General features: G+C 45.4%; 1 protein-coding gene across 1 annotated transcript in view; it reads right to left on the bottom strand.

Moving 5' to 3' along the window:
- The window catches only part of HFM1 (helicase for meiosis 1), a 3254758-nt gene that overhangs the window by 375496 nt on the left and 2863987 nt on the right, over positions 1–15275 (bottom strand). The window lies entirely within an intron of this gene.

The raw sequence follows: 15275 nt of genomic DNA, 5'->3' as shown, positions 1-15275 counted from the left end.
CTGGGGCTGTGGTGAGACCTAAGGGTAGGGCTCTGAACTGGAAATGATTAGCTCCCAGCCAGAAGCGAAGGAATCTCCTGGAGCTTCTGCAAATTTTGTTATGGTAGTAAGTGTCCTGGAGGTCTATCGAGCACATTCAGTCTCATTCTCGGAGGTAAGGTAGAATGGACTGCAAGGTGACCATCCGGAATTTCTGCTTGGCTACAGTCAGGTTCAGGACTGACAAGTCCAATATGGGCCTGAGGTCCCCCCGTCTTTTTTTGGCACTAAAAAGAACCTGGAGTAAATGTCTAATCCGGACTGATCTGGGGAGACTGGTTCAATGGCCCAATTGTGAAGCAGCTTTAAAATTTCGTGCGCTACCACATCCCTTTGAGCGGGTGGAACATCCGGGAGGTGCTTTGGTTGGACGGGTGGGGCAACGAATGGGATGGAGTAGCACCTGGATATTATTTGGAGCATCCAACGGTCCATCATAATGGACTCCCAAGCCGTTAGGTGCAATGACAATCTTCACACGACTGTCTCCAGAGTAGGACAGTTGGGCAACCCCTCAGGGTTGCTGCGGGTCTGTACGAGAAGGTCTCCCTAGACCCAAAGTTCCTTGGGCCCCCTCTGAGGCGGCATCTGTCTTGTCCCCCTCTGTCTCTAGGGGACGAGTTGTCCTGAGTGTCCCAGGAAAACTGAGATTTTCAGAACTACATCTTCTTTTGCCCACTCTGATTCCTAGAAAAGGATCTTTGAGGGCTAGAGAAGCGGACTCCAACAGCAGACAGAGTCTTCCTGTCCTTCTCGCTCTGGACCAGGGTGTCACGAACTGTCTTCCCGAACAGGGAGGAACCCTCAAAGGGAGCATTTGTGAATGACGCCTTGAAGGGGTCCGCGAATTGACAAAGTCTGAGCCAAGCGTGGCGCTTCATAGCTATGCCAGTCCCAGCCACCCTAGCTGCTCCTTCCGTGGCATGGTAAAGAAGATGCATGGACATGTTCGAAACAGATTTCAGAGTTGACATTTTTGCCGAGAACAGTCGCTTTTCCTCTGGCGACAAAGACTCTGGGGGCGACACAGCGAATTCCTTGACTAGATCTCACTGGAGTCGAATGACGTGTGCCAAATAATTCAGCGCTCATATAGAAAACGTTGCTGAAGAAAAGACTCGCTTCCCAAACCGATCCACCGCCCTAGACTCCTTGTCCGGAGTGTGGACCGAAGAACTTTCCTGTGCCAGTTCTCTCTTGGTGGCAGCTGCAACCACCATAGCATCCAACGGGGATCCCTTGTACCAGGACTGTCTGTCTGTGGGAGGAGAAAGGATCCTGTCTGGGTGTTTGGGTATTGGCTCTATGGTGTCAGGCTCCTTCCATGCCCGCGTGGTAATGAGATCCATTAATAGATCTGCAGGAAGGGACACGCAGGATGTAGATGGGTCCGTGCCAAAGGCCTCCAGGAATACTGACTCGTCCGTAGAGGGTTTTGGGGATGACCAACCTCCCCTCTGGAAGAAGATTTCCATGATGTCTCCAAAGGAGACATCCTCGGGAGGTGACCTGGGGGAACCCTCACCTTCATCCAAGTCAGTATTTTCTGTGAGGGACTCGGGGGAGTCCATGTGCCTCCTCTTACACGAGTGCTTATGGGGAGCCTCCTCAGTGGGACTCTCTGAAGAGGGGATCGTAAGTTGCGGGGGGTTCTACAACAGGATCCACCTGGGGGTCCTCTAGCACGGGCTGTCCCTGGAACAAATTGATGGGAGTGGAGTCCAAGGGAATGGGCTGGGGTCTCAATCCTTGGGCGAGAACCCTCTTCATCACATTGAAGGCTGAAGGAAAGCACACCTCCTTAGAAACCAGCAAGGAAGAAGCTCTCCCTGGCTCCGTCGTGAGGATTGGGGCCGAGGCAAAGGTAGTCAGCGTTCCGAAGGAACGGCTCGGATCCGACAAAGTCGGAGCCAAAGACACCTCCATTCCCTCAGATCCGGCTCCCCGTTTTCGGCCCCGAGAGTTTCTCAGATCCAAACAAGTCTGATCCAAGGAACTCAAGGTAATTGCTGGTGTCGAGGTTGGAGGAACTGTCAGCGCTGAACCCCAGATCCGAGAATCCTCGGAAACCATAAACCCCGAAACCACAGGTCAGATCGGGGAAGGAGAGATTGGATGGAAGAAGGGCATAGAGGTCCCCTCTTCGGCCGGAGAGGGGCCTGGCAAGACTCCCATTTGGATTTGGGTCCAAATGGACCTCTGCATCATCCTGTCCATGACAAGCTCCGACAGACTCATCCTGTCCATGACAAGCTCCGACAGACTCTGAGTCGACCACGAGGAGGTGACCGACTTGGATCTAGCTGGTCTGTGAGATGACTTCGAAGAAGGCCTCTGGTCCAAGGGCTCAGTTGACTCCGGAGAGAACCTCGGGGAGTGGAGCCAAGGAGAGGTGGTCCTGACAACTTTAGTAGGTGGACTGGGAAATGGCACCTGCTTTGGAGACCGTCTGCGGTGCCTTTCCCCTCTTTTATTCTTGTCTCTCTTATCCTCGTCTTTGTCCTTTGATTTAGTCCCCATCTCAGAAGGTTTAGAGGGAGGTTGAGTCCCAGCCTGGGGAGGGGGGTTGGTCGGCTACTGGAGCCGATGTCGAGGTCGTCAAGTCCAATGTAGAAACTAGTAGCAGGCCCTTAGCTACCAGCTTTGCCTTCCTTTCTTTCAATGCCCTGGGGTTGAACCCTGCACACACACACTACAAGGCAAAGATAGGTGGGGAACACCCAGGCAAATACACACAGGGTGTGGCCATCAGCTGGTGAAAGCTTGTGGCCACACTCTGTGCATTTTTTAAAAGTTGGTTTTGGCTGCTCAGCCATCACCACACACCACTCAACCAAAACTAAACCAACAAACACACACACAAAGGATGGTTAGGCCTACACTATCTCACAAATCCTAACTTTTTAAACTACTTTTTTGTTTTTTTTTTTGACAGAAAACTGACAAACGACGAAGGGGAGGAAAGGGATGACCAAAAAACGACTACACTTACACACTAAATATATACCAAAAAGTACCACTTACTGCACCCAACTTGGAGCTATAGAGACCACGATGCGTACACTTGAAGCGGCAAACGAGATCTGAGGGAAGGTAAGAGATGTGAGGGATTATGGGTAAGGGGAGGAGCTTGGAGCAGATGCTTGAAAAATTTTGCCGGCTCGGATCTGATATGGATCTGAGTACCCACAGGTTACAGATAAATTAAGTTAACTACTTCAGATTAATAAATAAATAAATAAATAAATAAGATAACGTATCCAACAGTAATAATACCAGTATAAATTTAAACTATCTAAATAGGAACAACAAAACTATTAACTATCAAACTTTTACTTTTTTTTTATAGTATAAAACACACCACACAGAGAAAAAACCCTCTAACTTAAATGGGCTAGCCGCTCTCTAAATTAAACAAGCTGACACAAGGAAAGGGATCCATACATGTTCCCAACAGTAAATAACCAACACTAAACAACTAAGCACACAGCACACTTGACAGCTTTATTAGCACAAGCCCTCTAACTAAAATGGGCTGACCCGCTCTCTAAGTTCAACGAGCTGACTCGGAAACTCAGTCTAAAGTTCTATCACTAAGAAAAACCACAACAAACAAATTCAAACAATGATTCTTAACTACAAATGTACAGATAAGCCAGATAAGGATGGAGGTGTAGGCCTAGATGTGAAGTGACGGCCCCAGAGAAAAACACAATTAACGGACACAGTCTAATACTGTGATACATAAAGTCAAAAAACCTTTTAAGATAATAGCATACAAGAAAATTTCTAGAAAGGTCTAGTTGTTAACAGGTATAACAAAGTCTGTAAAGAAACTTAGCCACAGTCAGTTGAAGAACGCCTGATCTGTTTAGCAGCAAACAAGATCTGGGGAATGCCCTAGAGCATCATGGGCTAGGAAGTAAGCCACAAGCTAATTGGAGACCTCAAGCTTTTGTAATCGGCTGAGTCGGAACCAAGGATCAGTTCCAAACCCACAAGTACAGAATGAAGGCAAGATAGGACAACTTCACATCAAGGATGTTCCTTCAAATGTGCATTATCAAAAAAAATTGAATTGTTCCGCAAAGTCACATAGGTGCACCAAGGCATGTCTCCTTATGGCTAAGCCTGCCCGCACTGCTCTGGACATCCCTTCAGCTATATGTGCTATTAGCCTCATGGATGAATTAGACACAGACTCTAGTTTGGCTAGCTGGGAAAACACTTTTTCTTGGGCTCCCTCAGTCACAGCTCCTGCCAGGGTATCTGACAATTCCTTGATCAGATCCCTTTGAAGTCTTGTAAAGCATGCCAAGAAGTTTAAAGACCTTAGAGTGAAGGTCGATGAAGCATAAACCCGCTTCCCAAATCTATCCATAGCCCAAGGCCCTGTTGGGAGGATGGACAGATGAACTCTTATCAGCGATCTCCTTTTTCATGCTGGCTGCTACAACCATGGCATTCACCGCTAACTCCTTGGCCCAGAACTGTTTGTCTTCAGGGGCAGATAATATTTTGTCAGATCACTTGGGAATGGGTTTGATGGTGTCCAGAGCCTTCTTCACCCACTGTGAAAACAACTGCATGAGTTCATCAATGGGTGGGATCACCCAAGAGGTAGAAGGGTGAGTGCCAAAAGCCTGCAGGTAAACAGATTCTACTGAGGAAGGGTTTTGGGACTTCCAGCCACTCCTTTTCTTTAAAATTTCTAGGATGCATCCAAAGGAAACATCTTCAGGTGGTGACCATGGGGGACCATTTCCCCTCATCAAAATCTGTGTCCTCGGTGACTGATTCCTGATGGGAATCTAAGTGCTTTCTCTTGTACTTCTTTTTCTGAGGGATCTCTTCAGGGGGATAATCTGTGGTAGTGTCAGAAGAAGACAGAACCTGAGTCTGAGAAACCTGAGACTTAAGCACCCATTGTCCCAGTGGAGAGACAGGTGGAATAACAGAGCCAGAGGGGTGTACTGGTTCCGATGAGGAAGGTACCAACTGAGTCACTGTAAGGGACAGGGCCCTCTCCACTGCCTTGAAGGCTGCCCCCCTCCGAAGAGGAAAGGGAGCCCAGAACCAAGATAGACTGTCTCGGGACAGGGGTCACTCCCCGCTCCAAAGAACAAACCCTTGAGACAGAAGCCGGAGCCAAATTAACTTGAGCTGAAGCTCCGAGGATCAGGGACATCTCTGAAAAACCTGGAGTCAAGTCTTACTCCCCAGAATCGACACGGTAGCTATGACTTAGAGAGGTCTCCATTTCCAAAGCCACTGAAGAGCTCAGGGGAATTACCAGATCCAACAATATGAAAATCTCAGGAACCAGTACAGTCGGTGCTGGGAGATTTGGAATAGAAAACTCTAAGGCCTCAGAGAAGCACAGAGGAAGAGAGGTCAACAAGGTGAAAGATGGCTTGCTTCCAACACCCAAAGGAGTTGGAAATGAAAGAGGGCCTGAAAGTCCTCTAGCCCACAAGATTTTATTCACAAGTCACTCCACATCGAGCTCAGAAAGACGTTTGGTGGAGCAGATCAATGATGTGGAAGGAGATTTAGGCCTCTAAAGAAAAACTTCTGAATGCTCACCAGTGAAGAGAAGTTCTTGGAAATTTTTTCCTTGAATCAGATACTTTAGCTTGTGTCAAAGTAATTGGTACGATAGAAGAAGGAGTAGAAATTTTGTCCTGCACCGGGGCCTTCGACATCAAAGGATATGACACAGTTGTCGGTGCTGGAGCAATAGTCATCACCAGTAATTTAGAATCAGAGGCCTCTGGTTCTGAGGATACTTTTGGAACTGAGGATTTCAATTTCTTAGTTCTTGGAACCGATGGAGAAGTCAGAACTGAGGCACTCCTCTTTTTTCCTTTGTCCGAGGAAGATGAGGACAAAGGGGAGAAAATGTCAGTTTTGGCTTTGTCAGCAGTAGATGAACCTTCAATGAAGGAAGAGGGGATCGAACCCTTAAAAATAAGTTTATTTCATCTTTCAACAATGGCTCAATGACTGAACCCATGACAAATGCTGCAGTCCTCTTGTAAGTGAACAGGACCCAAACAATAAACACAAAGGGAATGAAAATCAGAAGATGAGATTTTATGGCTGTACTTCTGGCATTTTTTTAAATCAGAAGGGGCCTTACCTTTCTCAGCCATGTTAAAAAATTATGGCCAGAAAACAGTCACTCACACACAAACTCACACAGAAAGTTTAAGAGAAGAAGGAAAATGTATTTTATTTTATTTTTTTTTAAGGGGAAAAGGAAAGTGGAAAAACTATCAACAATGATAGCTAGAGAAATACATCAAAGTGTACAGGAAGAGAATATCAACAATGATATTCAGAAATACACTACTGTGTAAGAAAGGAGAGAGATAAAGTATTAAACTAAAGGGTAGAGGATCAAGTGCAGAGAAAAACAGAGAGAAATCTCTAAGAAATAACAACAGAAATTTACCTAAACCCAAGGAAACTCAAGAGCACTGGCAAAACTCAACCGTTTCGGAAAAGCAGCAAATGAGATCTGGAGTAATTGTGAGAGAGGGATTGTGGGTAGAGGTGAAGCTCAAGAGTTTTTGGCTGAAGCGAGGTGTAATAATGGTCGAGTTGGTTCTGATATCAGAACCGGATCCATCTGTCAAGGATAAAATGAAGATTGTCAACATCAAATAAACTAATTTATTATTTTAATTTTTACAATTTAAAATGTGTTTGTTTGGTAAATGGGTATGCAAACTGTTAATCCAGGCCACAAGGGTAAAGATATATACTATACCATATAAACATCCAAGCAACCTCCACCCTCCAACACAAACCATGAAACATATACTTCACAAAACCAGTGCGCCACGCAATCACAGCCCTTAAGGCAAAATAACATAACCCAACATACTAGTAATAGGTGACTCTATAGTCAGGCACACTGACATCCCACTCACTAGGCTGAATAAGGAGAAGGTTACTGTTAGTGCTTGTCGGGTGCCAGGATCCGCCACATAACACAAGCACTCGGGTAACTCCAGAACAAGTACAAATATGGCTCTGTCATTGTCTATGTTGGTGTGAATGACCTGAACCGCTACCTCCCTGGACTACATGAAAAGAGACATGGAAGAGCTCTCTGATCACATAGCGCAGGCTGGTATGACCCTGACGCTGAGTAGCATCCTGCCCTCACCAAAAATGATACCACAGTATAAAGAAAAAATTGTCAATTTCAACAATTGGCTAAGTTTCTGGTGTCATTCAAAGGGGTTCCAGTGTCTGCCCGCCGGAGATGACATGCTCGACAAGCCACGCCACTTCGCTAGAGACGGCTTGTACCTGTCACCCTTGGGCTTTCGAATACTGGTCAAGGCTCTTGCCACCCCCATAGTTCCTTTTTTAGGCAAGGCTCAAAAGACAAAACCAGCACCGTAAATAGCACAAGTAACAAAAAACTGAGGTAATGCTACTCAATGCCAGAAGTCTAAACCTCAAAATGCATGCACTCGAGGCACTCCTCAGTATGGAGAAAATTGATATATGTGCAGTAACAGAAACCTGGTTTAAGGCTCCAGAGAACACCCCAGCAATACCAGGCTACAACTCATACCATACATTCTGCCACAGAACCCGGACCGAAATACAAAAGGCGCGGGTGTATCCATATTCATCAAGGATACCCACACCTCCAGGTTAGTGGCACAGCACGATGCTTCAGAGATCATCCACGTGCAACTAACAATGGGCAAAACTGCAATTCAAATTGTAGCTTGCTAAAGATCACCCACCATGTCCCAGGACCCCAAATCCACGTTTCTGGAAACACTGGGAAACATAAAGGTCCTAGCAAACACCCTAATATTGGGTGATTTCAATTATCTAAACATTCATTAACTGGGAGAACTACTCAAGTACTAACTCCCTTGCCCAATATTTCCTAGAATTTATAAACTCAAACACCCTGGATCATCTGGTCAACACTCCCACCAGAGGTGACAACATATTGAACCTGGTCATCACCAACATGGGCAACCCGTGTTCCGCACCAGAAGTCAAACCCGCTGGTTAGATCTGACCATAAACCAATCACTTAGGATATCCACATTCTCCACCCCCACTCCCGGACAAGGAAACCACCATGGAAAACTTTTAAAAAGCAAACTTCACGTTACTTAAGACCAAGGTGGAAAGTTTCAACGCCCCCACGCTAAAAGATAACGCTGTCCAAGCTGCAAAGTCCTTTACTAATGCATTCTATGGGCACCTACAAGAATGCATGGATTGTGCTATCACAAGCAAAACCAAGACTCACTCCTCCAAGAAAAGGAAACCAGTCTGGTGGACCCCTGCCATAAACAAGCTATACAATAAAAGGAGGAAACTAGTACAGAAAAGAGTAAAATCCCAAGAAGGGAAGACATTCCTGATCAGTATCAGCAAGAAACTACGATCCCTCATAAAATCATCCAAGGCGAGCTTCAAAAGAAAAATTGCCAAGGACTCCAAGGATAACTACAAGGCATTCTTTAGCTATGTCAAGAATCTAAGTGGAAATGCTCAGATCTGTTTGGAGAATGGCACAAAATACACTGAACCGACCAATATCGCCAACATCTTGGCAGACAGGTTCAGTGCAAACTTCACTCCCAAAAGGACCCATCACCATACCAGAAGAATGTAGAGCCCCTGAAATCACAGACACTCAGGTTAAAACAGCCCTCTCCAAAGCCAAAAACACAGCATCAATGGGACTGGACAGTGTCCCAGGCTGCGTCCTACACAAGCTCAAAGACAAACTAACCCCTCACCTAAACACACTGTTCAAATTCAGCCTGTCCACAGGCTACGTACCCATAGAGTGGCAAACAGCAATGGTTATTCCGCTCCACAAAGGTGGAGCAACAACAGACCCTGGGAACTATCGCCCTATAAGCCTGACTAGCTTGGTCTGCAAGGCTATGGAGCGCATAGGTTCATAGGTTCATAGGTTCACACTAGGCTATCTGCCCAAGGGCATTTATAAGCCTAGCCCAGAGTTTTGTGGCTTTCGCCACCCCTTTAGTTTGAAGGATACTATGCCCATTATTTTGCTGTGCCTCTGTCAAGCAGTGACACTGAGGTAATCCCTGGGGTATATCTGTGATCTCCCATCCATTGGTCAAGATTTCTCTTGAACAAAGCCAGCAAGGTGCTCTGCCTCACATGTACCGGGATTTTGTTCCACAGCATAGGGAGTCTCTGGGTGATGAATCTGTCCCTCCAGCACGTCCTATTAATAACCGTGTCAAGGTTTAAGTCTCCCGCCCTTGTAGTTCTGAGAGATCTAGATTTTTTGAGGTGAAGCATGTTCATCAATTCCGGGTTGGACATGGCCTTGTATGTCAGGCACAGGTCACCTCTGAGCAGGCGGTGGCGACTGAATAGAGCTGGAGTTCCTTCAGTCGGGCAGCATAAGACATATTTTTGAGACCCTTTATCCTTTTGGTGAGGAACTTTTGGGGCCTTTCCAGTTGCTGCAGGTGTCGGGTCAGATACATTCCGAATGGGGCATGGTACTCAATCATTGGTCTGATGAGTGATGAGTACAGGGGAACAATGACCTCCCTTGATCTAGATGTGAATCCCTTCATGATCAGGTGGGCAATGTAGAAGGTCTTCCTAACTACTTTGGCAACGTGAGTGTCAACGAAAGGTTACTGTCAACCTGGGTCCCCAGATCCCTGATAACCTCTTCTGTGCTTAGTGGATTGCCACCTATATGGTAGCTAGGGGTAACCTTGTTTTTCCCGAAGGGTATGACTATGCATTTTTTGGCGTTTAACTTTAGGCCATGGCTCTGGCACCAGTTATCCATTTCTATAAGACCCTTCTGAAGGATATCTGGGTCAGATGTGTTCTCCACTATGGCGCCCAGTTTGCAGTCATCTGCAAACTTTGTCAGCCATAACCCTCCTGTGTTTGCTTCTACTTCTGAAAAGTAGATGCCGAACAAGAGTGGGCCCAGGACTGAGCCCTGTGGGACACCACTTGTGACAGGCTTTGAGTCTGACATGGCGCCAGCAACTCTGACCCTGTGGGTTCTGTCACTTAGCCAGTTTGCAACCCATCTTGTGACGTATGGGTTTACATTTAAGCTGATGAGTTTTTCAATGATACCTGAGTGGGGTATTGTGTCGAAAGCCTTTGCCAGGACGAGGTAGGCTGTGTGGACTGCCTTTCCCTCATCAATGGCCTTGGTGACTGTTTCGAAAAGTCAACCAAGTTTAAAAGGCATGATCTGCCTTTGACAAAGCCAAACTGGGTTGGATCCAAAGTCTGCAAGTCCCCTATGTCTTTATTTATGAGTTCCATTATGATCCTCTCCATAGCTTTGCAGATCAGGCTTGTCAAGCTGATGGGACGGTAATTTCCAGGGTCAGTGGAGGCACCGCCTTTGTGAAGTGGGACCACAGTTGCCGTCGCCACTCCTTGGAGTGCGTATCCTGAGGTGAGGCTAAGATTAAACAGCTGCCCTAACTGCGGGTTTAATTCCTCATTGAGTTAAGTGGAGCACACAACCGGGGACACCATCTGGTCCCATGGATGCTGTGTTTTTCGCCTTGGAGAGAGCAGTTCTCACCTGAGCGTTAGAGATGTTTGGGGGCTACAATCCTCTGGTATAGATATCTCTCCTTTTGGGGGGGGAGAAGTTTGCACTGAACCTGTCAGCCAGTATGTTGGCAATGTCTATAGGTTCAGTAATTTTTACATCATTTTGAACTAATTCTGAGCATATCTGGGAGTTTCCTCCCAGGTTTCTAACATAGCTAAAGAAGGCCTTATGATTGTCTTTTGAGTCCTTAGCGACTTTTCTCTCAAAATTTGCCTTGGATGATTTTATGAGAGATCTTAGTTTTTTACTTATAATGATCAAAGGTGTCTTCCCTTTTAAGGATTTTGCTCTATCTTGTAGTAGCTTCCTCCTTTTGTTGTAGAGCTTGTTTATGGCTGGGGTCCACCAGACTGGACACTTGCCTTTGGTACAAAGAGTCTTTGTTTTGTTTGGGATTGCCTGATCCATGCAGTCCTGTAGGTGCGGGTAGAAGGCATTTGAAAGTGATTTAGCGGCTTGAGTAATGGTTTCCATGAGCTCGGGGCCTTAAAAGAGACCACACTAGTCTTTAGAAGTGTGAAGTCGGCTTTTGAGAAGTTCTTCACTGTGGTCTTTTTTATTTCAGGTGGGGGCGGGATGTGGACTTCCAGTGAGATTAGTTTATGATCTGATCTCACCAGTGAGGGGTATACTTCCGGTACTGAACATTGTGACCCCATGTTCGTGATGATGAGATCTAGTACGTTTTCTCCTCTTGTGGGGATGGTGACTAGTTGTTCCATGGCATTTGAGTTTATGAACTCTAGGAACCTTTGGGCTAGAGTGTTGGGGCTTGAGTAGTGATCCCAGTCTATATTAGGGTAGTTGAAGTCACCTAGTATGATGGTGTTTGGAGATAAATTTATCCCCTCCAGTGTTTTCAGGAAAGCTATGTGATGTTCCTGAGTTTGAGAGGGTGGCCTGTAACATGCTACAAATTGCAGAGCAGTCTTGCCTATGGTTAATTGCACCTGGATGGTCTCCGATGCATCGTGCGTTGCCACCAACCTTGAGGTGTGGGTGTCCTTGATGAATATGGACACCCCCTCCTTTCTTGGTGTTGTCCGGATTTTGGGGCGGGCATGATATGAGGTAAAACCTGATAGTGCCGGGGTGCTCTCAGGAGCCTTGAACCAGGTTTCAGTCACAGCACAGACATCGATGTTCTCCATACTGAGAAGGGCCTCGAGTGCGTGCATCTTGAGGTTGAGACTTCTGGCATTGAGCAGCATTACCCTTAGTTTTTTTCCTTTTTTGTGTTCTAGGGTGGTAGGTTTAGAATTTGAGCCTCGCCTAAAAAAGGCACTATGGAGGTGGCAAGATCCTTTGCCAATATCCAGAAGCCCAGGGGTGACAGGTGCAAGCCATCCCTTGCGAAGCAGCGTGGCTTGTCCAGCATGTCATCCCAGGCAGACAGACATTGGATCCCCTTTGAATGACACCAGAGTTTAAGCCAATTATTAATGCTGATCATCTTGTCTCTGTATTGTGGCATCATTCTTGGTGAAGGTAGGATACTGCTCAAGGTCAGGGTCATACCTGCCTGGGCTACATAATCAGAGAGCTCCTCTATGTCTCTTTTCATGTAGTCCAAGGAGGTACATCTCAGGTCGTTCACACCAGCGTGGACAATGACTGAGTCGTACTTGTACCTGCTGTTGAGAGACCTGAGTGCTTGCGTTATGTGGCGGATTCTAGCGCCCGACAGGCAGCTTACTGTGAACTTCTCCTTACTCAATCTGGTGAGCGGGACATCAGTGTGTCTGACTATGGAGTCACCAATGACGAGTGTGTCTGGCATTGTGTTTGGCCTTAAGGGCTGTGACTGTTTGGCACACTGACTATGTGGTCTATGTGTTGCATGTGTTGTGTCATGATATGGCAGTTGTTTGGGTGTCTGCTTTGGTGGCCTCTGCTGTTTTGGTAGATTTTTGATCAGAGCCTCTGAGTATGTCTTTGTGTGTTTATGTGTATGATTTGAAGTTGTGATAGTACTATGTGAGACTGGGTTTGTGGTGTGTGTGGTTACCTTCTCCTCCTGTCTGGTCTTGCCAGTCCTATGTTGAGACAGCTCAGCCTCCAGTTTGGCTATATAGTTGCATCTCTCACATGTATTTGTGTTTTGTGGGAGAAGGAGAGGGTTGTCTGTGTACATGAGGCAATTGTAACATTGCCTCAATATTCCCAGATTCACTAGCTGAGCAGGAGAGGACACTAGCAACTGATTCCTCGACATGCTAGAAGGAATAGACAAAAACTTTAAAAAGACTCCAGGGGATGTGGGTGATCGAAAAAGGGGTTTTAGGCTGGTGGGGTACTAGGTATAATAAAAGTGCTATATCGAAGTAAAAAAATACTTTAGGAGCAAGTGCTAGGCTTTACAGATAGAGAATAGTCTACTTAAGAATCAAGTAGAGCTGAACTTTTTAGATATAGAATACGCTGGTTTGATCAGCAGTACAGTTCAAGGAAGGCTGTTTGAAGGGAAAATTTGAAGAGTGGACTTTAGGTAGCCCGAATAGTTTAACCTTGATTAACCGCCGCTGCTTGTGTGCTCCTGTGGCAACTCCGCGCTAAAGCGTGCTTTATAGCAGGGGGCTGTAAAAGACAGGAAATGACCCAAAATGGCTAATAAACTACAAGTTACTACCTTAAACCACTCCTCTGAGGACAAACAGGCAGCTCAGTACTCCCCACTCTCACTGGTGAGTAAAGAAACTTCCCCCTGACCAAACAAGGAAAATGGAGAAACACAGGAACCAAGACAAAGCCCAGGGATCAGCAAAATCTGATCACTGGAACAAACTATTAGGAAAGTATGGAAAACAAGAGTATTTTTTTTTTTCAAGTTTTTTTTAACAGATAGACAGAAAATACAATAAATGCTGTGTTTTTTGATTAATTGCTATCAAAAGCTAGTACACTTGAGTGTATTAGCCTGTTGTTTAACTTTTAAGCAAAACTTAAACAAGGAAGTGCAACAAACAATTCAAGCTATTAAAAACAGTAAAAACAGGTAATAACTGAATAAAACAGGCAGAAATAGTCGTCGAAAGGCACAAAAAGTCGAAAATGCAGAAAAAAATACTTAGAATCTGGAAAGTTTGTCTTTTCTGGTCTCTGCTGCTCTAGGAACTCTGCTGGATACCACGAGGAGCTGTGCTGAGTTCTCTACAGCCAGAAAAGCCCGCCAAAGCGTGCTTTATAGCAGGGGGCTGGAAAAGACAGGAAATGACCCAAAATGGCCAATAAACTACAAGTTACTGCCTTAAACCACTCCTCTGAGGACAAACAGGCAGCTCAGTACTCCCCACTCTCACTGGTGAGTAAAGAAACTTCCCCCTGACCAAACAAGGAAAATGGAGAAACACAGGAACCAAGACAAAGCCCAGGGATCAGCAAAATCTGATCACTGGAACAAACTATTAGGAAAGTATGGAAAACAAGAGTATTTTTTTTTTTTTTCAAGTTTTTTTTACAGATAGGCAGAAAATATAATAAATGCTGTGTTTTTCGACTAATTGCTATCAAAAGCTAGTACACTTGAGTGTATTAGCCTGTTGTTTAACTTTTAAGCAAAACTTAAACAAAGAAGTGCAATAAACAATTCAAGCTATTAAAAACAGTAAAAAGAGGTAATAACAGAATAAAACAGGCAGAAATAGTCGGCACAAAAGTCGAAAATGCAGAAAAAAATACTTAGAATCTGGAAAGTTTGTCTTTTCTGGTCTCTGCTGCTCTAGGAACTCTGCTGGACACCACGAGGAGCTGTGCTGAGTTCTCTATAGCCAGAAAAGCCCGCCAAAGCGTGCTTTATAGCAGGGGGCTGGAAAAGACAGGAAATGACCCAAAATGGCCAATAAACTACAAGTTACTGCCTTAAACCACTCCTCTGAGGACAAACAGGCAGCTCAGTACACCCCACTCTCACTGGTGAGTAAAGAAACTTCCCCCTGACCAAACAAGGAAAATGGAGAAACACAGGAACCAAGACAAAGCCCAGGGATCAGCAAAATCTGATCACTGGAACAAACTATTAGGAAAGATTTTTTTTGTTTTTTTCAAGTTTTTTTTTCAGATAGACAGAAAATACAATAAATGCTGTGTTTTTCGATTAATTGCTATCAAAAGCTAGTACACTTGAGTGTATTAGCCTGTTGTTTAACTTTTAAGCAAAACTTAAACAAGGAAGTGCAACAAACAATTCAAGCTATTAAAAACAGTAAAAACAGGTAATAACTGAATAAAACAGGCAGAAATAGTCGTCGAAAGGCACAAAAAGTCGAAAATGCAGAAAAAAATACTTAGAATCTGGAAAGTTTGTCTTTTCTGGTCTCTGCTGCTCTAGGAACTCTGCTGGATACCACGAGGAGCTGTGCTGAGTTCTCTACTCTACTCTACGCATCATCATGGAACTCAGAGACATTGGGAACCTCCAAACACTGGACCCTACCCAGTTCAGCTTTGTTAGGGGCAGATCATGCCTCCTAAACCTGGTGGACTTCTTTGAGACAGTTACCAAGGCTATAGATGAGGGAAAGGTGGTACACACAGCCTACCTAGACCTCGCAAAGGCCTTCGACACCATTCCCCATTCTGGTATTATAGACAAGCTCACCAT

The sequence above is a fragment of the Protopterus annectens genome, chromosome 10.part0 (assembly GCF_019279795.1).
Source record: "Protopterus annectens isolate FY-2018-M chromosome 10.part0, PAN1.0, whole genome shotgun sequence".
NCBI classification, from domain to species: Eukaryota; Metazoa; Chordata; order Ceratodontiformes; family Protopteridae; genus Protopterus; species Protopterus annectens.
This window is presented reverse-complemented; position numbering and strand designations above follow the sequence as displayed.